General features: G+C 41.9%; 1 protein-coding gene, 2 long non-coding RNA genes and 1 pseudogene across 5 annotated transcripts in view; 2 read left to right on the top strand and 2 right to left on the bottom strand.

The window, feature by feature from the left end:
• LOC127537403 (carbonyl reductase [NADPH] 1-like) overlaps positions 1 to 27,737 on the bottom strand; it is a 94,810-nt gene that overhangs the window by 17,893 nt on the left and 49,180 nt on the right. Inside the window, exon 1 of one of the 3 annotated variants that reach the window (XM_051959670.1) lies at positions 9,319 to 9,325. The exons of the other annotated variants lie outside the window; for them this stretch is intronic. The gene's annotated coding sequence lies outside the window, so the exon portion shown is untranslated. Of the gene's footprint in view, positions 1 to 9,318; positions 9,326 to 27,737 lie in introns of those variants that run through there. 3 annotated transcript variants of the gene reach the window in all.
• Positions 1,563 to 8,336, bottom strand: LOC127537405 (carbonyl reductase [NADPH] 1-like; annotated as a pseudogene).
• LOC127537437 (uncharacterized) lies at positions 15,656 to 19,033 on the top strand. The gene is made up of 3 exons (XR_007947062.1): positions 15,656 to 17,194; positions 18,440 to 18,495; positions 18,861 to 19,033. It is a non-coding gene; the product is annotated as an uncharacterized LOC127537437 (long non-coding RNA).
• On the top strand, positions 19,483 to 21,832 carry LOC127537418 (uncharacterized). Its single transcript, XR_007947040.1, has 3 exons — positions 19,483 to 19,905; positions 20,032 to 20,171; positions 21,118 to 21,832. It is a non-coding gene; the product is annotated as an uncharacterized LOC127537418 (long non-coding RNA).

The raw sequence follows: 27,737 nt of genomic DNA, 5'->3' as shown, positions 1-27,737 counted from the left end.
GTTGTGAGCGTTTCCACCAACTGGTTACACTGGTATCTTCTGGAATGTATCTTTATTCATGCTTATGAAGGTTCCCCAAACTGGCCAGTAAATGTTGCCTCATAGTACTTTTGGATATTTGAAAAAATTAAAACTGTCAGATACTTTACCATCAAGAGTTTTGAAATCTGACACTGATGGCCTGCATTTTGAAGTTATGCTCCCGCATACCTGGACCTTATGGTTCTATTCATTTTCTTCTGAGTTATTGCACTCGGCAAATACTATGCTTTTAAGTTATTTTATTATGCTATAACAAAAATGGGTAAAATAAGAGTGAATTCATGCACCTCCAACTCAAATAGACACTGCAGTTAAACTTTGTTTCCAAACTTTTGGGTCACCCTGTATGTAGCCCTGTGTCAGACTGGCGACCTGTCCAGGGTGTCCCCTGCCTTCGCCCGAGTCAGCTGGGATAGGCTCCAGCGACCCTAGTGAGGATAAAGCGGTATATAAAGAAAAATGAATCTGCAGCACTGAGTTACCAAATCTAGTTTATTTAGATTTTTTTCCCCCACATTTTGATGATGTCCAACTGTATTTTGACATTTCAACTAAAGCCTGAATGCTGGCTGAAACCCACTTCTACCTTTATGTAATTGAAACACAGAGACTGATTTGTGAACATTTTATTATATGTCAGAATAGGGGGAGTGGGGGAAAGGGAATTTTCACATCTTACATCTGAAATACATAAGTCCAGATCTTAACAGATCTTAAATAATTTGATATAAATAGACTGAAATCTGGAATGATTATCCAAGAGAGACTGGAGAGGGAATTGTAACACTTTTAGTTCAGTCTATACTCTGTTATATTTGTCTCTATCTGATGAGGGGTTTTTTTAGGTCTTGACCTACTTGGAAATTTTCTCTATTTTGTATTTTCATAAAAACAATGTAAGGACACGTGCTTGTTTGATGCAGACTGCAGCAAAATTCACATCATATATTATATTTTCCTTCTATATTTTAAAATGGAAAAGAAATGCAGAAATTCAAACAAAAATCTTGATTCATCGCAATATTGGCTCAGATACTTTTAGGAAATCTTTCTTGCCATGAGCAGTCAGGCTATTCAATTCAAAATTAAACAGATAAGAACCCTGACAACTGAATTTCCCTTCGGGGATGAATAAAGTGATTCTGATTCTGATTCTGATTCTGTAAATGCAGTATTTTCTGTTCTATCAGATTCTCTTCATCTTTGTAACAGAGTAATAAGTATGAATTCAGTTTCAGATCTTAAAACCTTTGGTGCACAATCGGCAGAAATCGGAGTCGTAAATAAAGAACATCTACAAGCTGCATTTATACTTCTACTCAGTGAATTATCAAAAGTATTTTACATTGGAATGCAGTATGTTTAATTGTACTTGTTCATCTAAATTTTAAGATAGTCCTTCTGACTTAAAGTTCATTTAAAGCTCTGACATGAACTTGTAACATCTCAATGTTAAAGCTTCTTACTGTAACAAAAAAATGCATTCTGGTTAAGGCACAGTTATATTTTTTCATGTAACATACAAACTGACGATTCATTTCATGAAAACAACACATTTTTTATTATTCTTTTAACTCAGCAGACAGATGCACAATCACACACACGTTGGTCACAAATTAGTAGAATATCCTGAAATAATATTTTGGTTTTAATACAATCAAGTGCTGAAACCCCCAAAATTAAGAAAAACTAGTTGAGAATTATGTCATTGCTTGTTCTGTAGGAATATTGCGATATTTTTCATGGCTAAAAAATACTTTGCATTAAAGTTTTGTGGAAATTAGCTGCTTAAGACGAGACGTAGACAGTTGCACGCTGAATTTTCTTGAATATTTTCACCACGGCTGAACCTCTTTTTCAGAAATAAACTTTCCCTGAGGCTCTGTGGCTCCAGGAGGCAGCAGGGCCAGATACACTGGAGTGGTGGCGCCCTCATCTGGTGACTTTGCTGCTTTGTCACCTGTCATGTCAGTGTTGACCCACCCTGCACAGCAGGCGTTCAGCAGGATCTGGATATAACACATACACAATTAGAAATTCAGGTTGGAAATGTGACTTTTTCGGATACAATACCCCCCAAAAATTGCATATTAAACATATACAATCCAATTTAGCAGTATTTCTACTGTGTTCTATCTCTTCATTTTATTGAAAGTTTGAATAAAAGTTTGATTTACCCCATCATTTGGTCGCTCCTTGGACAGACGACGAGCCAGAATCATGGACAAAGTCTGCAGAGAAACACACATTTAGAATCATTATTTCTATAAATATATCATTCAAGAATCATCTGGGTCAGAATTTATGAAATCTATAGAGTGGAGACATCAATATAAATCTGTCTTATCTGACTTTTCCATTATTTTAACACATTTTAAGACCCTAACATGTACTCAGTCGCACCGTCAGGCCAGTTTTCGACCACACCATACGCTGTTTCTGGCCAGCCATCTTCCTTGTGTTTTCCTTTCTGTGTTTCAGTGACAAATCTCTGCATCAGTCCCACCAGCTCTTCCTCGGTTATGTCCTCACTGCGAAATCGCTGCTGCAGAGCCGGACTGCAGTCTTTTAAAGCCGAAGAACCGCTAAGGCTGGAGAGGTTCACAACACGACCTGAAACACAAATACAGGACATCTGAAGCTCATAACTGTTCAACAAACCTCGATAATCAGCATCTTAAAATGCATAAAACCCAAAAAAGTTCTAGATTTAATTTTAAAATATAAAAATGTTTGCTTATTGCTCTGCATGCCAGTAACAACATGTTTTTTATCCCCCGCCTCCACGAAGTGGAAAAGGGGGATATACTGTAGGTTTGGCCTCCGTCCGTCCGTGTTTCCGTCCGAGATGAAGGGGACAGATTTCTCGGAAACTATTACAGCTAGGATTACGAAATTTAGTGTGCAGCCTCACACCATGGACACCTTGATCAAGTTCAAAAATGAGACCTGTGCGATAATATTTAACAGAGTTATGGCCCTTTATCTCTATTTTGGATATAGACTCAGACATCACATGCGGGGGATATTGATGACCATGTCATGCACTGTTTTCCAAACGCTACTGCTTCGCCATACTTTCACCTACAGACTTCATTTTAGTCTTAAAAAAAGCCCCAACTCTCTTCTTTTCAGGCATGTACATATTGTGACGGTGGGATTTATGGTTTTCCATACAGGAGCCTCCAAAAACCCCTAGGTTGAGCAAAAAATCCCATGTTTAAAGCATGTGCTCCTCTGGTGCTAGAGTGTGGAGAGGGACAAAATCTGTCCGTTTTTTTCTTAACTTAAATCGCCATCCTGGCCAAACGGTACATACTACAAGGACAATCCTTTCACAGACTATAGTAAAGACTCTCTACATTCATATGAGTCCGACATTGTTCACCTGGCACATTGTTACATCACGCGCCAGCCCTTAATTGACGTGGGAACCTGAATCGCCCTCCATAAGGCTCAATGCAAATTTATGCCTCGTGCTGCTTCACACACAGCGATTTTAAAACTGCCGTTTCTCGGTCATTTTTCACTCTACAGCAACATTAAACATACCGACCTCTTCAGTGACTCATCCTGTCACTCACCATCCGGTTACTTTTGTGCTAGCATTCACGGTTAGCCCATAATTAGCGACAGCAGCTGACAAGCTGTAAACTGCTGCAGGGGCGGCACTAGGTTCTCAGGACAGGGGGGGCTTAGCCCCCAGGAGATGCACACAATGTGAGTGAACGTTTAATTTTACAGCTAACAATTTAGTGTGTAGCTTCATACCATGGACACCTTGATCAAATTTGAAAAATGAGACCTGTGCGATAATATTTAACAGAGTTATGGCCCTTTCTCACTATTTTAGATACAGACTCATAGACATCACATGTGGCGGGGGATATTGATGACCATGTCATCTTGTTGTTTAAAAATCATTCATAGCGGTTAAGTTTAAGTGTTTCTTTGTTTGGGCAGCAGGTGGAGCTTTGACTTTTATTGGGTTCTTCTTTAGTTTAGATGTACAAAGTTTAAACTTTGTACATCTGGATTTGAGCAGTTTACAACATTTGTTCATGTCAAAGTTCTGGTTTCTGCTGAAATGCTCTGTGGTTTCACTTTGAACTTTGGTTGGATCACCCTGGAAAACTTGTCCTGAAGCCACTCCAGACTTTTCTTGTCTGTTTTTTCTAGTAATTGTTGGATTTAAAGGTAAACTGTTGCTTTTCCTCAACTATCTTTCTAGGCTTTCATCCTTTTTTCAGTTCTGCAAAGTCTACTCATTTCTGCTAAGACTCCCAATCATAGCATGATGATGCCACCACCCATGCCTTCACCTTAAGAATTATAAGGTCATGGAAAAGTCAAGATTGTTGGCCTGATATAGCACTTGGAGATAAGTTGTCTTATAAATCAGGCAAGGTAAACTTTTTCTTTGTGCTTTCAAAGTCTATTAAATGCCATTTAATAACTCCCAGGATGTCTAAAGCTCCGCTATACACAAAGACTGGCAAATCGTGTTTAAGCCCAGATTTTCTTCCACTTCAGAAATGCTGATTCTGCCTGAGAATCTTAAAAGCTTTAAAACCGTTTGATACCTGAACAAATTCACAGAGACTTTCTGGGATTTTGTATCTTGTTTCTGTCCTGATTTGCAGTTGGACAACACAGGCGTGTTTCTAAATTTACTCCAATCTAGTGGTCGTATCGCAAGGATAATGAAAAGAAACAGGGTGTACTGCATGAGTCTGGATAAGTTCTAAATCCACAACATTTTTTGTGTGTCTGATCATTTTTTCCAGCAGACTGATGTGTTGATTTGAGCAGACGACAAATTAAATCTGTGTGTTCGTACCTCCGGCTTTGATGAGAGGCAGGAAGTTGAAGTCAAACATGTCTCTGGTGCGAAGAAGTTCGTCTTCAGGGTCACTTTCGGCCTGGCACAGCAAATGGAGTCGGATCTGCCACTGTAAAGAAAGAGTGAACAAGTTTGTCATTAATTTATAGTTCCAAATGCGAAGAATATCTGACAGCAGTTCAGTAGTGAACGCTAGGCTTTGTTAAGAAAAGAAAAGCACTCAGGGCTGCACCATATTCGTTTCAGCATCGATATGATGTGTTGATCCCCAATAGTCAAAAATGCAAAAAGTGCAAACACGTCGATTCACAGGAGTTCGTTAAACATGCACGCTAAACATGAGCACGGCAAAGAACTGGAGAGAAACAGAAATGCAGCATCACTTGTATGGAAGTATTCATTATGTTCAACCAAAGACAGGTTCTCATTTTACAATTGTTGCACTGCATGAGGACATACGCAACTCATTTATGTTGACAAATTATATCAGCGACCAGCGAAACGTTTGCACAATGATTGGCTAAGTCAGATCTGAAAGCCATCCGAAATCAAAACATGGCAAGCGTTAAATGGCTCCAAACAGCATTTTTCATCTTTTATTTTAAATTATTTTTTATTTTTCATGTAGATTGCTCCTCTGACAAAATGACTGAATTGTTCTAGATCAGGGTCGGCAACCCGCGGCTCTTTCATCCTTCTGTTGTGGCTCCCTGTAGCTTGGAAAGAGAAATATCACAGCAGGCTATTTAATTAATATTTCTTTTATTTTAGTTTGCTAATTTTAAAAATTTATTCCAAATTTGAAGATTATGGTGATCTTGTAACATCAAAATAAAACGTCTTTAATTTTTGTCTGTCAAAATATGCGTCCCAGCCGTCAGTCTCCGACACTCGCCGGCCTGTGTGTATTCATTTGGAGTCCTGTTGATCTTCGGATTCCAGTGTTTGCTCTACATTCATTCAGCACGCGCGGGCGGTGGGCACCATTCTAAATACCAGCTGTCTCTCCTTCAAACATTTCTTTGTTTTTTATTGTCGCAAATACCCACTACCGCACGTCTCCGCCTTCACAGCAGACGTCCTGCATTGTGTCGGGTACTCCGTCAGTAACTAAGGTAAACTACGGATAATTGTCTTGCTCAGTATCTATCTCTTTGATATGTCAGGTTAATACGACGTATTACTCGCGAGAGCACAGGCTCGATTCACGTCCAGCATCCAGGCAGCAGGTCAGAGAGTCAGAGGAGTGTCCGTTTTGGAAAATAGAGCAGCGACTTACTGGAGAAAAGTTATTAGCTGAAGATAACTCATAATAGATTTTACAAGTTAAATAGACATTCACAAAATATTGATTTCGAGCTAACATTACGTAACATATGAGGTCCAGGAGCAAAAATGACATTAACCAGTAAGATAAATATTAGTGGTAGGACACAGTTTTAAAAAAATAAATCTAATTAGAGGCTTTGTAATTAATTAATCTGACTGAATGGCATCAAATAGCAATATCTGACATAATCAGCAAAGTTTTTCAATTTAAATAATTTTTGGTTGATGACTGAATGGTGAACAGACATGTACGTTAACTTAAACAAGAATAATTTCATTTATATTTATCTGTCTGCTACATTTATCAGATTACTGTAAAATCAAAAGTTCATTTATAGCAATTATATTCAATAATTTAAAGCTTTTTGTAAACTCAAGCACCTTGACATCTCGAAAAGAGGGTCTATTATGGGATGGATACACCGGCTTGAAAGTGCTGGCGTGAATCAGAAAACTATTTGTTTGCACAGTTGCAAATAACCACGCTTTATCCAAGCTGCCATCAGGAAGATTTTTTAAAAGAATACTTTCTGCTCAACACACTAAGAGTGTTCTCGTCTTCAATCACTGTTCAACTCAGACTTTGTTGTGCGCTGACAGTGCATCCTGTGAATCTTCTTCACGGCTGGAAACAACAGACTTTAGGTTCATAGCGCTACCTACCTGCTGGAGTGTTCAATCAGTTTATTGAGGTGTGGCCAGAAATTTGGGAACTGAGAAAGGTGCGGTTAAATTACATAATTTTTTAATGCATTATTTTTTATTATTAACTTATATCAAAATTAACGAAGGGCATAGAGGTAAAAAGGCGATAATATGCGAGTGTTGTCTTCGATTTTAAATGCCAAAGGATTACTGCGGCTCCCAGGTGGTATTTTTTTGCTGTGGGAAACGGGTCGAAATGGTTCTGTCTGCAGTGTTAAAAGTGTTGCAAGGACCCCTGCTCCAGAATTATTGAATATTTCTTAATAGAATTATTCAAGATCATGTCTGATGCAAAATTTTGATTGACTTTTTCATATGTGTAACGTTTGGTTGAAATTTAGATAACCACTCAATGCACATTATAGATATTAAATAAAAATAGTTGGCAACCCCACTAAATTAATTACAATAACTATCAGTGGTTAAATTGATCGGGTCAATTTGATGCTAATGTATGTTCTTAAATGTTGAATAGTAGCATAAGACTGCAAGATTGGTGCCATAAGCTGCATATCTAAGCTGTAGTAGTTTAGTCTTTCTGACACAAGAATTTCCTTTGAGATGAGTAACATTCTGTTTTATATTAAGCATCAGTGTTTGCTTCAGTGGAGTTTCATATTAATCAATGTCGTGTTATATTCTCACCTTTGAATGCGATCGCAGCGTTATTGATGAGGATGTCGACTCCTCCGTATTTCTCTTTGAAGAAAGCTGCTGCAGCTGTGATGCTGCTCAGATCATTGATGTCCAGCTGATGAAACTTTGGATCAGTCCCTCAGAGGACAAAGACTTCACGCTTCCTCACCACGACCACTAAGACAGGAGGAAAAACTCTTATTTACTGTCATTTTATCGTCATAAGACACAGATGTGCAATGTTTTTCAGTTAGTACTGCTTTGCTCTTTGATTTCAAAGGTCCTAAAAACACATTTTCAGCTACTTTTAGTGATTTATTATCAGCTGAAGTTGGAGATTCTGATGTTCTGTACTTTTATCTGAGCTCTTCAAACTGGTTTCAAACTGGAAGGAGGCAAAAAGTCATGATGAATCGATTAAATCTAATTACATAACTTCACACTCTTGATGAAGCAGAATAACAGAGTTGTTTTATAACGCAAAAGTCTTCACTGGAAAATTCTGTGTGGAATATTACATTTAACCACAAAATTGAGATTTTCAAGGGTATTTGTTGAATAAAGTAGCATAAAATGTGAAAAAATAAATGCAAAAAGATGAACATGCACACTGTGACATGTTCCTGCACAGGTGTGACCAGGTGAGCGACCTACACGTCTCTGGATGTGAGGTAAACGTCCCCTGGAACTGCTTGCAGAGCGCTCGGACGGTGGCAAATCCGATGCCCTTGTTGCTTCCTGTTACTACGGCAACCTTCACTGACATGTCTGCCAAAAGAGTAAGAAAGATGTGAGGTCAAATATTAAACACTCAGACTGATCCTGCTCCACCTTCAACACACAAACCAGCCTGAAGATTTATGACACAGTGACTTTATCGTTTCTGTGAAAGTAAACTCTTTAGACCTTAACCCTACAGACATGTAGGGTTAAGGTTAAGGTTTGGCTGAGTCATGATGACAATTTCAGGGAGAGAAATTCAAATATATTTGTCTAATAATACAGAAAATCATAAACAAAGCATTTAAAAATCATAAAAATGACATAAAACGCTACAAATAAAAAAGTGCAATCAATCTGCTTGAAATTATAATGAAAAAAGATGTGCAAGGATTCGTACTTCAAAATGACAATTTAATTTAAAAAAACTACTTCTGTCTGCACTGGTTCTGCAGGAATTTTGCAGGTTAGTTTTTCAACTTTTTTGATAAATTAGCGTTAAATTTAAACTGCTTGCTTTATTATGTATGTAGCTTTAATGTGTGAATTTAACAATAAAAAACAATAATACACTACTATGTACTTTCAACACTGACTTTGGCTGTTGCTTTTGGAGGAATTTTGCAGGTTTGTTTTGCAACTTTATGTTCTTAACCTTAAATATAACAAATAATGTGATTTTAAATAACTAAACTATCCGGGTTTCATTATGCATTCGCTTTAATGGTGCAAACTAATAAAAAAACAATAAAAACTTACTATGTATTTTCAGCACTGAATGACCCTTTAGCTGGTAGTTTTGCAAGTTTAGTTTTTGCACCTATAGTGCTAATTAACCCTGAAACATAACAGATAAATGATAATACACAAGCTTTAAACGGCATGCTTTATGTTGCATTCCCTTTTAACTTGTTAACTGTCGCCTCCTGCTGTTTTTTTTACGTTACATAATGCTATGGTTCAGTTTTCCAATATCTGCCCATCTGCAAACGAACAGCCTGGAAAATAAAAACAAAAGCGAAAAAAGAATGATATTTTCTTACTTGAAGCTGCTGTTGTTCCGCCGATTGAAGCTGCTGTGAGAAGCTGAAAGATGGAATAAATGAGCTGCAAGTAGAACATCAACCGATATATGAAGGACTGAAGAACAACCAGAGGAAAAGGGGCGGAAACTGGGCGGAGTATGCACAAGATCAGCGCGCATACCCAGAAAAACAAACTGAACCCACGTGGCAGAGGGCTAATCATGGAGCTGCGTGGAAGATAGCACAGAAGAGATGATTTTATTGTCTGTTCCAAAGTAAAAATAGAAATACGTGTTTTATCACGGCTGTAAGACAAAATTTGAAAACCACACTGAAACGTTGAAAGCACCCTCACACATTAAAACACAATACAACAAATAAAAACAAGTAAAGCACATAAAATAACTAAAAACACAGTGCAGTCTAGTTTGTGTTATTAAGAGAAGCTGCTGCAGTGGGTTTATTATAATAATAAACGCTTGGGTTTATTTTTAGGGTCCGAGCACCGACGGTGTCGAGGACAGGCTGTGCAAGGGCACCGACTGTCCAAGGTACCGCGGTGCCTCGGACCCTATTGAAACCCTTGGGTTTATTATTATATTTTTTTCTGTCACATTTAAAATTGCATTTTTGACGGCCTTATCATACCCCAAAATGCATGAAAGTTGACATGCACATCAGGACTGGCGAAAAATTTGATATTTTATGGGAGTTGCGCATGTGTGTGGCAAAATGGCTCCATGGCGCCCCTACAAAATTTTAAAAAATCATTAGGCTAGTCATAAGTCATTAGGCTAACTTGCACTGCATTTCATCTACAGCTACAACATTTGCTAGGCATATATAGGACATCTTGACACACAAAAAAGTCAATCGTGACCACACTGTAAATCCAACAGGAAGTCGGCCATCTTGAATTCACTGTAAATGTTTTTAGATTATAACTCATCAGGGGTAAGTCCCAGAGACCTCAAATTTGGCCAGTATATGCCACAGACCTTCCTTTTTTTTTCTTCTTTTTTTTTTTTCTGTTTGTCTGCAAGTCCGCTCAAAAAATGACACCAACCACTCATGGTGCCACTGCTTAAGCTTCATGTGCAATTTTTTTTCTTCTTTGTGACTGTGACCATCACCGGCCCTCATGGCAAATTAACCTATCATGTTTATTTCAAGCTGTTTTCTACATTATGCCATTGAGGGCTGTGCACACCCAAGTGAAACATAAAACAAACACAGACAGACAGAAAGGTGAGGCATAGACAGTGTTCTAAGAGAAAAGGTGCATTTTATGTGTTTGTGCTTTTTAATTCACACCTTAAAACCAGTTACAAATCTAAAACCCTTCACAAAACACCTAATACGACAAAGTCCCAACTGGATCAATCATGAAGATGTCAGGAGGCCACTTAGAAGGATAGATAGAGCAGAGTGAGATCCACAGGCACTAACCCAGCAACCTCCACTGACTCAGCAACCGGAGGAACACACTCTATTGAGTTTTGGTAGGTGCCGGTGTGGTGGGTCTGGCATGCATGAAAACCTCCACCAAAAGGAGGGAGCTGTCCCCTCCAGCCCAAGGAGGTCCACCCAGCCCCCCGCAGGAGCCACCAAGCGGAGACCCAGCCCAGGAGCCCGGAGCGACCCCCCCCCGACACAGCCAGAGCCCCAAGGCCCGGGCAGCAGAACGGCCATAGCGGACCCCACGGCGCCCACCGGCCCACAGCCCCACTTCCCCCACGACACCCGCCCTCCCCCCCATCCCCCCCCACAACCCGACCCCCCCGCCCCCCAGACCCCAAACCCCCGCCCCCTCCACCGTCCCACCCCCCGCCACCCACCCACGCCACCCCCCTCCCCACCATGCCGCCCACCACACCCACCCCCAACACCCCCCCCCCCCACCAAGCCACCCCCCACCCCTCGCCCAGCCACCCCACCCACCCCATCCAACCACACCACCCACACACCCACGCCACCCCTCCACACCCAAATCCGGGAGGCCACCCGCTCACCGGAAAACAGCACCAAGGGACCGGGCAACGGCACCGAAAGGGCAGACGAGCCCAGCCCACCTCCGGCCGCCCAGAGAGACGCGACCTGAGGGAGGGAGGGAGGGAGGGAGGGGAGGGGAGGAGGGAGGGAGAGGAAGGAGCACCAGGGGAGGCACAACAACCCAGGCCCTCGGGCCGGCAGGGAGAAGCCCCGAGATCAGCCAGTTAAAACTATTGTGAGTTGCCCTGTTACTGAGTTCACCAGTTTCCCAACTGGGTGAATACTCGCCCTGCACCGTGAATGTGACCACCAAGTGTATATACAAGTATGTGTGGTGTCTTAGGATTGGGGGGTCGGTAAGGGCAGAGCAAGGGTAACGAACCCCCACTCAGCCTCACCGCAAGCCCCAAAATGTGAAGTGTATGTGGTGCGTTAAAATTGGGGGAAGAAGTGTCAGGGTGGGGGCATAGACGGGGGGCCACAGCACAACACTGCACTGGGGCCCATCCCGTCTAATGACGTCCCCACCCCATAACCACCCACCCCCCAGTAGTGTGGTGCATTAAAATTGGAGGGGATTGTGGAGTAGGAATATTACCTCTCCACCCCCCCAAGGGATATGTTGTGTGCCCTATGTGTATATTTACAGAGTTGTATTGTGCCACGAGACCTTCCTGATGAAAAGCAATCAAAATGCTCTGCAAAAGTCAAAGGGCGTGGTCATGGCGACTCCCAAAATTATTGATTATTCGCCATGAAACAGGAAGTGGTGGTCTAACTGATGAACATACGGCAATCTGCCTGAAAACTTTACATGTATGATCAGAGTTCCGCCCTTGCGCACATCCATGTGGTTATGTCCATTCACAGTCATAGCGCCACCCTTGTGGTATCAGGAAGTACACATTTTTTACACTTTGATGTACTATTCTTACTCAATCGATCAGATTCACCTCAAATTTGGTGACAGAAAGCCCACACACGTTGATGATGATTCACAGAGAAAATGGTGACTTGAGGTTGAAGGGCGTGGCCATGGCGAATTTCGTGAAAAATTAAACTTTCATATCTCAGCTGCGAAAGGTCCTGTCATGAACTAGGGCGTTTTAGAACGCATGAAGCAGGCATGCAGACCGGCATGTGAATTGATAATGATTTAATAAGAAAAATATACATCAAACAAGGTGCTCAATGAATAGGCAAGAGAAAATAACAGGATGAGGAAAAACTAACTAAGGGCGACGCCAAGTGCCGTGAATGAATCTAAACTAAACTAAAGAGTGGAAAGAGGAGAAAGGAGGCACAGGGAAAACAGAATGGGAGAAACTAAACTGAACAAAACTAAAGGCGGACCAGACGCCGTGGAAAACGCTATAAATAAAACTAAACTAATCAGTAAAACTCACAACTGTCCGGGGAAATCAGAGGACTGGGAGGAAGACTGAGTTGAGGGAGCTGATGGTGGAGATGTGACAAAGACAGAGGAAGCAGACAGGTAATCCATGTGAGGGACTGAGTCCAGGGAGCAGGGGGCAGACAATGTAAGCCAGAGAGAGAGCGGAAGAGTCCAGGCAACGGCGTGTGTGAAGCGCAGAGCAGGATGAAACAAAGAACGGGGTGCGGCGTGTGGAATGAGTCAATAATCCAGCAAGGAACTAAGGCGAGAGCCAGGCTTTAAGCAGCGCTGATTGTTCATTCATGCCAGCTGTCCTTCCAGCACAGCCACTTGTGATTAGTCTGATGAGCCCGCACACAGGAGTTTGAAGGGCATGACAGGTCCAATCTGGGACGAAACTTCATGTGATGTACACCAGTCGGGGTCTGAAAAGATCCACAATCATAAATTTTGAAAAATGTCATAGCGCCAACTATTGGCAATAACAAGTATTTGTCATTACATTTGCATGTACCATTGCCCAATAATTTGTCATATCAATCTGAAAAATTGGACAAACGAGTGTTCATACCTTGACGATTCATAAAACGCTGTTGCCGTGGTAACGCATTGTTTCCGTAATAAAGTACTTTTTTGACAGGTTAAAAATGCTCAAACACTCACCAAAATTAACACACATATCTGGACTCACGGACCATTTGATGTTTGATGGGAATTTCACCTGATTGTGGCAAAGTTGCTTCATAGCGCCACCTGGAAATTTTCAAACATTTACTACGACCAGTACATGTAACCTACAGCTATGAAATTTGGTTGGCGTATGTAACTGGTCAAGACACACAAAATTATAATTGACACCCATGCTCCAAATCCAACAGGAAGTCAGCCATTTTGAATTATGTGTCAGATGTACATACAATTTTTGGGTCTTTTTTGACTATTTTCAAAAAGCTATACACTCCAACAGGGTAACACTGAGAGAGCTGAAATTTGGCCAGGATGTACAGCAGACATGGGTGATCAAAAGTTATCAAAATGCTCCGCAAAAGTCTAACGGCGTGGAAATGGCGATCCCTGGAATTTGACAATTCGCCATGACACAGGAAATGCTGTGTAACTGTCCCGTACATGCTCCAACCTGCATCAAACTTTACATGTATGGTCACGGTCCTGCCCTGATCACATCCCCTGCAAACACATATTGTTGGAGTCCATGTGGGCACCACTTGGGCTGACTGGGTTTTGGGTGGGCATGGGTTCAAAGTGGGCTTCCTTGTTGGGCCCACAAGGGCAGCTAGTGGGCAGTAGAAAGATGTTTATTGGGCCCCACATGGGCAGTTGATGGGCAAAACAAGCTTGGGCAACAAGTGGGCCTCAGCTGGGCTCCATTCGGAAAATAATTTTTAAAACCATTAAACCAGAAGAGTAACCTTTTAATTCCTATTTTTCTTATAAAATAAAAAATATTTTATTGAAATGTTTTAATATATATATTTAGCAGAGATGGGGGGACTCGAGTCATTGACTTGACTCGAGTCGGACTCGAATTGCCATATTTGTGACTTGCTGCTTACTTGATCAATATAAGCAAAAGACTTGACTTGACTTGGACTTGCTCCACCTGACGTGCGACTTGACTTGACTCATTTGACTTGCCAAGTCACTGCAGTCTTGTTACATTTTTACAACCTTTTTTTTTTACAAATAAATTGTTAGAACATTGCTTTATTGTGCGTGAGTGCACTTGATTTGCAGCATATAATCAGCAAACCTGGCAACCCCTCTACCACGCGACAAGCCTTGTGCCTGCAGTTTGGCAGAGAGCACTGAGATGATATGGAGGATATTTGTACCAGCCCCGTCCCGAAAATAATAAAATTTTGTTACACCGACTTTTCTACATCGCACAACAGAAGAGTTGCTGTCTGCAAATTTTGCAAAATAAAAGTGACCGATACTGCGAGCACCACATCAAATTTTGTAAGACACCTCAGGACAGGGCACAAAGAAAGGTGAGTAACATGCTGCAAAGCTTGCTAACGTTTTGACCGTAGACTGTATATAAAAGAGTTTTTTTGTAAAGGTTTTGACGATAACTGTTTCGCGATTTGACTGTAGACTTTGGAGGGAGTACTAGGCGAGTGGCTTGCTTGCTATGTTAACATTTTTGCTAAAAAGCTAGTAGCATGTTTTGGTCCCTGACCACACTAAGGAGGAGGTGTCAAAGATGATCAAAGGTATGTTATAGATATACAGTGAAAACATGCCAGGTTAGCCCATGTAAAAAAAGGGCATTATAAAAAATGTTATACACATCATATTATTATGTGATTAAGTGACATTGTTTGTGCTTTTTCTTTGCTCAAGAATTGATTCTCAAAGAGGCAGCGAAAGTGGCGCCAACCCCACGCGTAGAAGAGGAGGACAAGGTCCAGGGCAAAGAGCTTCCGTCGGGCCTTTTCGCATCTTACTATAACAAGAAGCAAAAGAAGGATTCTGCTTCGACACCACATATGCAGCTCACACACTTTTTGGACATTTGTAGTGGACAAGACTGCCTCAACTTCTGGACACTAAACAGACACACCCTTCCTTCTCTCTACGAGGTTGTGGTAAGACTGTTGCATATTCCTGCATCTAGCGCACCAGTAGAGCGCGTTTTCAGCCATGGTGGTGTGATCATGCGACCCCATCGTTCCCAACTCAGTGCAAAAGTGTTGACCAATTTGATTTTTTGCAAGTGTAATGGCCATTGGTAATGGCTCACATTCTGATGCTGTCTTAGCTTAGGCACCACCCACCACCCTACCACCCACTCTTTCTCTTTCTCACACACACACACACACACACACACACACACACACACACACACACACACACACACACACACACACCACACACAACACACACACACTGCTGTAACCAAGGCTGTCCAAAAAGAAAAATCTAATCTGATGATCTTAGAGAAGCATGCCTGTGTTTTTGTATTGTTGGTTTGGGAGTCTTGTTAGCAACATGTTCGGTGACATCACCTTTACTACTTACCCATAATATGAGAATAATGGACAGATTATGAAAAGAAGACACCTGGTCCTCTGCACACAGAGCCACCTGCTGTTGAAATTGGTACATGGTTGATAAGGGTTTTCCAGTGATGCGAGGTAACAGAATAAAAGTGTGTTAGGTTATGTTATGTGACCGTCCAGATCTTGTTGAACCTCATTGCGACTCCAATTGTTTCCACTGCAGGATTGGTCAGAAAGCATGTGTTTCTTGATTTAAAATTCCTGTCAATCGTAAATGAAAAGTGCTGGCCAAACCACACACACACACACACACACACACACACACACACACACACACACACACACACACACACACACACTTTGGATAAGGTGCATTCTAGCTCCAGTTTCACTTACAATGTATCTTTTCATATGATGTGATTGTTCCATCTTCCGCTAATAAAAAGCTGTTTGTAATTCATTCATGTTGAGGTGATTCATGAACTTCAGCTTGCATTAAAAATAATATATTGACAGCAAGCTTGTTGCAATACAGACATTTGAAAAAAGTAACTAATTTGATAATGACTTGACTTGACTTGCTTGACCAAAGCTCTGCTTGGACTTGACTTGCTTGATCCTCCTTACAGACGACTTGGGACTTACTTGAGACTTGAGGGCTAAGACTTGTGACTTACTTGCGACTTGCATGTATGTGACTTACTCCCATCTCTGATATTTAGATATACTTGTGTATGGCAGGGCCATATTAGTAGACCTACTTGTTAATATGTAATAAAATGAAAACACATTCAGCTGCATTAAAGGCATTAGAGGAGATTTAATTTCCTACGACTTGAACGTAGCATGCGCATGCGCACATACAACCTCTCCCTCACCCCCCTCTAACCTCCCCCCTTTTAACATTTACGAAGAAACGCCCCCCTCCAGGAACTTGCGTAGCACTCGTGAAGTTGTCTTTTACGGCTGGGTCCCCCTGGATCTTTATCTGACATCATGTAAAAAAGATGAGCAAAACAAGTCGCCAGCTAACTACGAAGCTATACCAAAGCAACACATACAGAAAACACGTAAGTCCAAGGCGTACGTAATCTACGTAACTAGGCCTGAGCCGGAAGATTTTTGATTGACAGGAAAGGGAGCAAACCAAACGCCTCGGTCCGAGCGCATTGATTGGCTGATGTTTTTCAGGTCCTGCCATGTCCACAGTTTTTTTTTTTTAAATTCTTTTAGAAACCATACATACAAGTCCACTAAAGGTCAGTATATTCATTTTATATGAATCAGACAAATTAAACAAAAAAAAATCCTCCATAATGCCTTTAATTTACACAATATTCAAATATCTTTACAGCAGCCCAGACTATGGGAAAACCCCACCCCCTTTGAGCAAAAGTTAAAATCCGCCCAGCAACATTTTGCCGCCTTCACCGCTGTCTGCTGCTCTAGTGGTTTGTGATCGGATTTTGCACATTTTCAGGTAAGAATCAAGATAATGACAAAGAACATCCGCTTCTGTTGTGTGATAGTAGTCAGAAAATGTGCGTAGTGCATGGTGGTTGCCAAAACTTCTCTTTTTTTTTGAAGCAACACTGCCAGCAAGTACTGCTAGCTTTAGTTAGCTTCGGTAAAAACCTTGATGTTGAGGCCTGTACCACTAGGTTTGAAGTCGCTCGCCCCTCTTTTATCACACAGCCCTTCACACAGTTTAGCATAAACTAAGCTGAATGGGAATATTCATCTTAATTTGATCTTGTACCAGTTGAGCTTTTCTCTTCACATTTCTTCTACTCGGACGTTAGCTCCACCGCTAGCCAAAGCGCGCTCAGTGTCACACCCAACTCACTCTCTGCCACTGCACTACCATCAAAACTACCGCAATATCAGGTCAAAACCTGCAATCTTAACTTTGACCGTCCGCTGTTTGCAATTTGTTTGAACTGTTGGTAAAATCGATACGCGGTAAAAAATGCTTAGTAGTAGTTAGATTTTAGCCAGTATGTAGCTAGCTATTCCGAAGAATTTATGAGGAATAAAATTAAATCCTAAAAAGTAAAAAACTGGCTGCTTCAATGCCATCTTCAGAAAGCATATCTGTCCTAATGCTGGACTGTACTAAGTTGGATGTGTGAAGTCAGAGTTTCCCAGTCGGATCAGTTTCGGCCCCGGCATAAAAAAATCAAGATGGCGGCTGACCGTGTTTGCTTCGAAAAGTAAATCCGACAGCAATATTCTTACATTTCGTGTGTTTCTAATAGTTGTGCTTGCCTCTACACAAAATGATCTAGCCACACAATCATTTACACTGCGGCAGTTGAGGCTCTGCGGGTGTAAAATGAGCCGTTTCTGCATAATGCTAATATCGCTAATGTTAACCGGCAGTCTCTAAGAAATATCAAGTTTGACTATTATTTATTTGTAACAATAATTACTAAATTCTCAACATAACCAGACTGTCTGGGTTAGCAAAATAACTTGGAGAGACATATGCTTTTGGGTATAAGCCACATTTGTATTATTATTTTATATTTGAGTCACTCATCAGATCTTTCCCCTTGACAAATAGAACAGATTCAAGTAAAAACGAATAAACGTATTTGCCACTTTTTAGTTCTGAAGACAAGTGGAAAGCATATAATGTTTGTGTTTCTGCACGTTTTTCTTGAGTAGTACCTGCATAAATTCACATCATTCTGCCCCTTGATGTCTTGTTTCTGTGTTTTAGTTGCCTTCACCTGGTGTTCCCACTGTGGCTTCTCTTTGTCGTGATTACATTAAAAGGTATGTGAATGGTGTCAGTCACTTCAGGTGAAAATACAATATTCTCGTTCTTTCAATATGTAACTTGTTAACATTTTATCTTGAGTGGTTGACCTACATGTGTATTTGGTTATGCTCAGCATGGCAGTTAAACATGCATAGATTAAACTATTAGTAAATGATTATCTGCCACCATGCTGCTTATTTTTGCATGTATTTTTGCACCTGTGGAGGAGTTAAAGACAAAAGTGGTTTTGTTGCCATTCAAGACTGGATACGTGGCTTTGCCACTCCTACACTAGCATAGTGGGGTGTTGTTGTTTTTTTGTTTGTTTTACATTGTTTTTTATAATTAACACATTTTTTAATATTTGCTTTTTTTTCAGCATGTTACCATTCGCAGTAGTCGAGTTTCCCAATAATAGTGTGGCAGTGATTCCCACCAAATGGTTTACCTCGCCAGCGGAAGATGAGTGCTACTGGCCACCAGGGAAAGTTAATGTGACGAAGGCAGTGATAGACCAAAAAGATCCTCAAAGTGACTGGAAATTTTTTAAACTCACTGTGAGGAGAAAAGCTGGTAAGATTAACAATACAATCTGACTTGGTTAATTTATTCAGTTTTAAGATGTTCTGAATTGCTATTTATTTGTCTGTGTCCTTAGGAACTTATGAAGTTGCCCATTCAAAAATGTTGGACTATGAAGAAAAAAGCGATGTGCAAACAGATTCAGAGTCAAGTGACAGGTTTGGAAGAGGAAAGCGCAAGAAAAGGTGAGCCTATTTGAAATATGAAATGGTTGAATAGATACAAAGTCCAATGCAAAAGCAACAAATTTACTTAAGTAATCATAGAATTTTAATACTTACTGACTTTAAAATGAACTGTAAAAGGCTCACACTCACTTTGTATATATGTATAAAAAATGTTTTTACCAGCTGTTTTAAAATATTCACTAATTTTGGTTTATATACATTTTAAGGCAAGTAATTAGGTCCAGTGAGGAGGAGGAGGAGGAGGAGGATGATGAGTTTGACATCCACATCAGATCTCCATTATCCAGGGCCAGAGCATCTCCTCCACAGCCTCCACCCACCCTGAGACCTGCACAGACACTTCCATCGCCTCCATCCACCCTGAGAACCAGTCAGACACCACCACCTGTAACTCGCTGCTCATTGCCTACACTGCCTCCAACTACCCTTGGTTCTATTCGAGACAACATGTTCATCCGCGTTCTTTCACTGCTTGAACAAATTAAAGAGACTCAAAAAGTCCATGGAAAATTACTACAAACAATTCTTCAGCAAGGTAGCATTGTTGGTTCATCAATCTTCCCATCCACCCCAGAGGGTTTCCCGCTTAAAACTGTGGGTGATCTGCAATCCATTGAACAAAAATTGGCTGATCAGACCTTCATGTCCGACTTGGTATGTATGCAATATCTCACATACAGACTCTCAAACAGCCTCATAGACCTGCCAGCTTACATACAGCCTTATAGACACACAGACAAACTCACAATAAGACTTTCTTTTTCTTTGGTTTCCCCTCAGGTTGCAGCTGTGGCAGATATTGGTGGGTCGACGGTGGACGAGGCCACAAGAAGAATTATGACTTTCCTCTTGGACAACGGTTTGTCGCGACAGTACAACCTGTTGGGCTGCAATGGAAAACGGGAGTTCAAGGCTCTGAGGTTGTTTGAAGTAATATATGATAGGTGTTCATGTGGATATTTGTTCTTTCAAAGGTTTTGTTGTTATCCTGCAGAAACATCCTAACATGCTCAGTTTGAATCAGACGTTCAACTGTGTTTTACAAAATGAGGGGGGACATGCTACAAGTAATATCCAAAAAATTGGAATATGAAAAAGTTTGAAAATATTGGTCAAATAATAAAACAGAACTCATGACACAAAGAGGGAATAATTAAAGCTATTGTTTTTGTAAAACCTCTATATTTTGGCTTATAAGAAATGAAAAGTCAATTTTACTGGTTTCAAAAACAACTTTGAAACAGGTAAAATTGACTTAATTTCTTGTAAGCCAAAATAAAGGCATTTTTCAATAATCACGGCTTGAATTAACTTTTTGTGGCATGAGAGTACATTAAATCAGGGGTTTTTTCCTTCATTGTTTGACCAATGATTTCCAACCTTTTGACAATATTCTTTTTTTTTTTGGGGGGGGGGTTACTTGTATTTTGACTGAAAGAATTCTGGCTCTGAACTTTTTTAATGACAAAATTCAGAGAATCCAAAAATCTGTCAGTTCTACAACACAAATGATAACCCTGCTGCCAAGTAGACCTCGCGTTGTTTCCCTGTTGTTCTCAATTTTAAAACAAGCCTATTGTTAAGAAAGGGGTTTATCAGACTGGCAACCAAATAAAAGCCAAATAAACATTACAAGAATATAATTTGAAAATAAAAATCTCTTCCAAAATGTATTATTTCATTTATTTTCTGAATATACTTATTTTGTTGGTCCCCAAATCGCTTTTATCTTCTCGTACAGTTTAGATTTTGTCAAATATGCCAATTGAACACAATTTTTTGAGACTTGCCTCTTGCTTTTTCAGTCTTGGCTGAGATATCTGTTATCACATGAAGTAAGTGGCTGTTATAATTTGTTCCTTGCAGGAGGTTTAAAGAAGAACGCTATGACCTCTACAGTCACTCGTAAGGATGGGGAAAAGGCGGTTGGGAAGTGGCTCATTGGTACTCGGGACCGTGGAGGAGATAGACTGGCCCGGGCAACCAAAAATGCAACACCGGAACAAGAACCTGAAAACGAGGAAAATTAACTCGATAAGGCCCATCTACGCTCACCTGGCAAAATTGGGAAGTAACATTTCTTAAGATTTTTATAAAAAGGAGACCTCAGTATTTGAAAAAAATGGCAAACAAAAGACTGAAAACAAACCCCCAAAAACTGCTGTAGACCAACAAGAGAGCATTTGTTTTTCTGTCTGTAGAATGGACCTGTCTTGTGTCTTCTATGCATGGAAAACCAAAAGTAACAAACATGGTTTGAGGCTGCTTCATACGAGAGGTGACAGGACACGATCTGTATTAAGAAAAGGATGAATAGGGTCCTATTCTAATCTGGAATTTCTCATGGTGTGCAGAAACCCTGTATATATTTTACTTAAAAAGGCGGACCTTTGTTAAAGAGTTTGACAAAATACTTTTATTTATGTATACTTTAAGTGTTTTTTTTTTGTTTTTTTTTGGCCAGTTCTAAAGGTTAATTCAATCTGGGTAATGTGAATCTTGGTAATGTAAAATGTACATGTGTAATGGGAGGCGTAATTTGAATATGCTTATGTTTTTAAATGTATTAGTTGTTTTACATGTTAACACGTTTTAATAATTGAGTGTTCATCTGCAATTTCTTTTCTTTGTTCAATATTTTAAAATAAAAAAGCTAATTGTATTATTCTTTGTTACGGTATTTCACACAAGAACTGCATGAAATGACTGTAAAATAAGCATCAAGAACGTATTTGTTGGCCCATAATATTTACCATCCTTTAGAGTACCATCAAAGCCCAATAATCAGCCCCTCGTCGGGGAAAACTAGTAGTTGTATTGCTGTTCTCTGCTTTGTGACTGTAGCCTTTACATAAACTATAAGAGTGTAAGAGGGGCCCCAAAATCAAATTTGTTTGCCCATAGGGGCCACTCATGGGTCCCATCAGGTGCCCATAATCAGCCCACATGGGGCCCTCCTTATGTGCGAGAAACCTGGGTTTGCCCATGTGGGTTTTAGCTAGGGCCCATCTAAAGCCCACCTTGAGCCCATCTGGGCTTGCCCACATGGGGCCACTGCGGAGCCCCCGGCCAAAATTAACCAGGCCCCAGTTGAGCAGCCCACATGGGGTCCATTCACCAGCGTATCTCCATCCCACATGGGTGTGTTGACAGGGTCTATATGCCGATATACAGTCAGTCATAGCACCACCTACTGGATGGAAAGAAATGCTCTATTACTGGGCTGTACATACTCCGATCTGACTGAAACTTTACATGTGTCACAAGAACAGATTGGACTCGAGCCGAGAACCGCACTACCGAGGCAGAGGTGGAGTTTGGAAGAGATTTATTGCTACAGAGGAAGGTGAATATGGGAAATGGCTGTGTGGCAAGAGAGTCGAGAGGGAATGGGAGTGGTCCGGTTGGTCTTGTGTTCGGCGGTGGTTCGGTTGGTCCTGAGTTTGGCGGCGGTTGGATCTGAACAGGCGGGGGGAGCAGAGCGTGGAAAACAGCGAGTGGAGCGGGACAGGGAGTTCGTTCCGAGGGGAGGGCTCACGGCAGGAGATCTTGGGTCCAGAACCAGTCTTGAGGGAGTCGGGGGATCCAGAGACATCTCAGAAGGAAGGAGGGGTCCAGGCAGGGTTCAGAGGGGAGCTCGGTCCAGAGCGGGTTCAGCTGGCTGCTGCGACCGGTCCCGGGCAGCTGGTTCTGTCAAGGCAGGGAGGAGAAGCAGAGTTAACTACTCACAAAAATCACAGAAACATGAAGGTTAGAGAGAGTACTGACTGCATGAGTCATATACAACAATCTGGCGACGAGTGGAGAGTTCAGCCGGTCTTTTAACTGCAGAGGTGATTAATGGAATGGGATCCAGCTGCCCAAGTACTGGAGAGGGGGTTGATTATCAATCGCAGCCAGCTGTGACTGCTTAGCTCTGGACCTGCTGAAAGGAGGGAGAGAGGGGGAGCTGGAGGAAGAGAGAAAGGGAAAGACAGACAGGAAGGGAGGGTCTTGGGTGTCAGATGAGGGGAGAGCCCTGACAACATGTGTCATCAGAGTCCAGTTCTGATCACATCCATGGGCCAATACACACTCTCCGTTTCACCACCTGAATGGACAGAAAAAGCTGTAAAACTAACCTGAACCTGCTCCAATCTGCCTGAAATTTTGCATGTGTGATCAGAGTCCACTCCTCATGCCATCCATACGCCGACATAGACCCTTTATTTGTTTACAAACATTGTGACATTTTTTTGTAGGCGGGGCTTATGCTGGAGGCAAAAGCGGAGCGAGAAGTCAAACGGGACTGGGAGCTAACAAGTTTTGTGCGTTGCCTTTTTGGAAAATGGACAGTTTCCAGAAATCTAGTTCTGTCTCGGATATGTCGGACTATGCCCAGACACTCTCTGTACAAGACCGTGACAGCTATTTTAGGAAATTAACTTTAGCGGATGGTAGTAGGCTCGCTGACCCGTACACCTTGCAGGAGTGGCAAGAGGACTTGACTGGGCTGCCGAAGGTGGAGTGGCTGGACATTTACATGTACTTAATTGAGACCCCTTGTGTTTATAGCAAAGAAAAACTTAAAGCATACAAATCACTGGATGCCTATAATTATGTCATAAATGGACTTGTCCAAACAGTACAGTACATCAACCTACGTCCGGATCTTTGTGTGCTGCGGTCCGAAGTTTTGCCAAGCCAGAAAGACTCAAATGTACGACACCTGGGTGATTGTTAATTGTTGATATGATTCTCTGAATACTGTTGGTTGTTTTTTTTAATGAAAAGCTTAAAATATGTGACATTTTCAATTTTATATTACAGTCTTTTCGCCTCAGTGCATTTAACCACAACTGTCTTCGTTCCCTCTGAGCACAAGTGTTCGCTGGAATCCTATAAAACTTTAATTTGTGTTCGCCAATGTCATTCCTCCTATTCTGGCATCCGAAGACACAGCAGGACGACATTTTAGAAAAGTTGATAGAGCCTAGTCCCTCAGTCTTTCGCCTTTCAGTCACGGCCGCGCGGGCTTCCTCTTTTGCCTCCAGCTAAAGCTGTGACGTCATTCGTGACGTGGGTCATTAAAGGGTCTATACACTCGCGGCCACAGCACCACTTGGTGGACATGTATGGATTCGCCGACCAGCGTGGATGCGAGGACCCGTCCATCGCTGCTTGCAGCTTTAATTTATTATTATTTTCCGGACTTTTAAATTGCATTTTTGACGGCCTTATCATACTCCAAAACATGTCAAAGTTGGCATGCGCATTAGGACTGGTGAAAAATTAGATTTTTTTATGGGAGGTGCGTGTGTGTGTGGAAAAATGGCTCCATAGCGCCCCCTCCAAAATTGAAAAAAGTGGTAATTAGGTCAACTGCCACGATGTTTCATCTACAGGTACAATATTTGGTGTGCATGTGCAGCACATCAGGACACACGAAAAAGTCAATCACGACGATACTGTAAACCCAACAGGAAGTTGGCCATCTTGAATTACCTCAAAATTTTTTGAGATTAAAAACTCATCGGGGGTAAGTCCGACAGACCTCAAATTTGGTCAGCACATGCAACAGTCCTTTCTGATGAAAAGTTATCAAAATTCTCTGCAAAAGTTAAAGGGCGTCGCCATGGCGGCTCCCCAAAATATTGATCCTTCGCCATAAAACAGGAAGTGGTGTCTAACTCTCGTAAACATGTTCCAATCTGCCTGAAATTTTACATGTAGGATCAGAGTCCCGCCCTGACCACATACAATTGGTTTTCCACCTCCCCAGTCATAGCGCCACCTTGTGGTAGCAGGAAATACACATTTTTTAACAGTTTGATGCATTTTTCTCAGCCAGATGATCAGATTCACCTCTAATTTGGTGACATAAGCCGAGACATGTTTGTAGGAGCCAATGAGCTCGATTATTATAAATAGGAACCAATCTTTGTCCGGGCAGGTGTTCCGCCTGGAAGGAAAAAATGGTTTTGATCGCCGTGGAAGCCGCCGCTGAAAAGCCAGTAACAATGAATTGTTTGTTTAGATTAAAGCTGTTGGACTACACTTATTTGGAGTAATAAACGCACATTATTGGAACTGCAAGTGTCACACGGACTGCACAGATTCAAATAACTTTTTACCAGCAGTCAAAAGACTTGATTTCCACTGTTAAAAAAAAAAAACATGCACAAATGCAATGAAGGAAATTTAAAAACAACACAAGATAAAACAATCTCTTAAAAAGAATAGACTAAAATCCTACTAAGATCTATAAAAAAAAAAAAAACAGTCCCATTGGGGCATCAGATCAATAAAACAGAGCACACTGGTCTTTTTGAGGCTATGCTTATCTTGGCCGGTGTAATAGTCCTTTTAAGGGAATCTTCTCCGGGGAACAGGCGACGCAGGGCGATGAGTGATGAGCAGCACACTTACTCCTTGGCCTCCGTACCTCCGAGTTCTCCTCACGGCTGGTCCGACGTGATGCAGCGCTGTGGAAGAGGGAGCGTCACTCAGTTTTCGGCACACCATAAAAACAACCAACCACACACACACTGCTGGGTAGGATGGCTCGCGTCCCTTCACTTATCTGGGAATCTGCGTTGTATCAATCCTCCGTCGCTCACTTCAGCCCTCCGTTCCTGCCTCCGTGCAGCCACGACCCAACTCAGTCCGCCTCCGTCCTCTCCCCTCGAACCAGCGCTGCTTACTGCATGTAGCGTGGAGTTTCTTTGGCTCAGTCCACTCTTGTGTCGCTCCACTTTGTTCCCCGTCTGTCCCCAGTTCTACTCACGGCCGCCCTGTTACTCCTCTGCTTTGTTTTCCCCCTGTGCGCTCTCTGTTAGTCCTCCTTTTCTTGCACGTGTCCCTCTTTTCTTCATCAGCTCAGGTAGCTCTGTCCAATCAATTGCAGTCTCCACTAATCAGTGCCAGCTGTATTCACTAATTACAACTCAAAAAAGAAAAAAGATCACTCCACCCAGTAACATGCACACTCAAAATAAACCCATGCAACTACAAAATAGAAACATAACAAAATGACCACTGCAAACAAAACCATGCAACTATAAAATAAAAACTAGACAATTAAAATAACCACTCCAAACCATGCAACTAAAATACAAACTCAGTAACAAAAATACAACTGGTACTGTGACAGTTTCCCCCCCCCTTTAACAATAGTCGTCCCGACTATTCATTCATAACCATACCTAACTGGTGCAAGTCCAAAAGTGGCTCATTGTGAGCGACAAGGCTCACCACTGGGGGCTGCTGGTGCTCTGAGAAGGTCAGGTGGGTCGGCCTGAGCTGGCTCTGGGATAGGCACCATCCGCTCTTGTGGGGCATTAATAAACAGACCAGGAAGCCACCTTGTGGGAGGGGGTAGATCAGGGGGCTGGTCTCCTGATGGCTGCCTTGACTCCTGTTCTGTTTCCTGGTCATCCTGTAACATATCCAAGGGGCATGTCCTGAGATTATTACGGTGTACAGTTCGAACTGGCCCTTCTTTCCCCTCGGGTCGAACCACATAGACTGGGTGGTTTTCTCTCAGCGGTCTGACGACCACCAAAGGCTCTGGGATCCATCTTGGGCCCAGCTTACCTTTTGCTCTCCTGCGGAAGTTGCACACCAACACACGTTCACCTGGAAGCAGTGCCACTCGTCTTACTCTTCGGTTGTATCGTGCTTGATCTCTGTTTTGCCTTTTCTGGGTGTGCTCTTTTGCTACTTGGTAAGCCTTATGTAGGGCCTGCTGATGTCTTTTTACCCAGTCTTGTAAACTGTGGGGCTCTATGGGAGGGCTCAAACCTGTTGCCCAATCCAGTGGGAGACGAGCATGTCTCCCAAAAACAACAAAGTGTGGAGTCAATCCGGTGGTACTATGGGTGGTGTTATTATAAGCCTGGAGAAGGGCTGGTAGCTGATCTGGCCAGTGAGCCTGGGCTTCTTCAGACAAAGAATTCAGCAACTTTAAAAGAGTCTGATTAAACCGCTCACAGGCTCCATTTCCCTGAGGATGGTATGCAGTGGTTCGGCTCTTTTGACACCCATAGAGCTGACAGAGATTACTCACCAAAGCCGATTCAAAAGCAGCCCCCCTGTCTGAGAGAATCCGTTCAGGACAACCAAAAGTCTGGATCAGGCGGGAGTAGAGATCTTTGGCAGATTGATCCCGAGTTGGCACTGCAATGGCATACTTTGAGAATAGATCAATCATTACCAGGATGTAGGGGTACTGATCACCTGAGCGCCCCAGAGACAGGTAGTGCACCCCCACAACTTCAAATGGATATGAAGTAGTGATTGACAGTAATGGTGCCCTCACCTCTGGTCCAGCCTTTGCGCACGCACACTGAGGGCATGTTTCAGTCCACTCCTTTACATCCCTTGTCATCCTCGGCCAATAGCAGCGTTGCCTCAGGGCTGTCAGGGTCCGTTCACTGTTGGGGTGTCCCATCTCATTATGGTAGTCTCTCCACACTCCTTTTGTTTCCTGTTGGGGAATAATCACT

The sequence above is a fragment of the Acanthochromis polyacanthus genome, chromosome 15, assembly GCF_021347895.1.
Source record: "Acanthochromis polyacanthus isolate Apoly-LR-REF ecotype Palm Island chromosome 15, KAUST_Apoly_ChrSc, whole genome shotgun sequence".
NCBI classification, from domain to species: Eukaryota; Metazoa; Chordata; class Actinopteri; family Pomacentridae; genus Acanthochromis; species Acanthochromis polyacanthus.
This window is presented reverse-complemented; position numbering and strand designations above follow the sequence as displayed.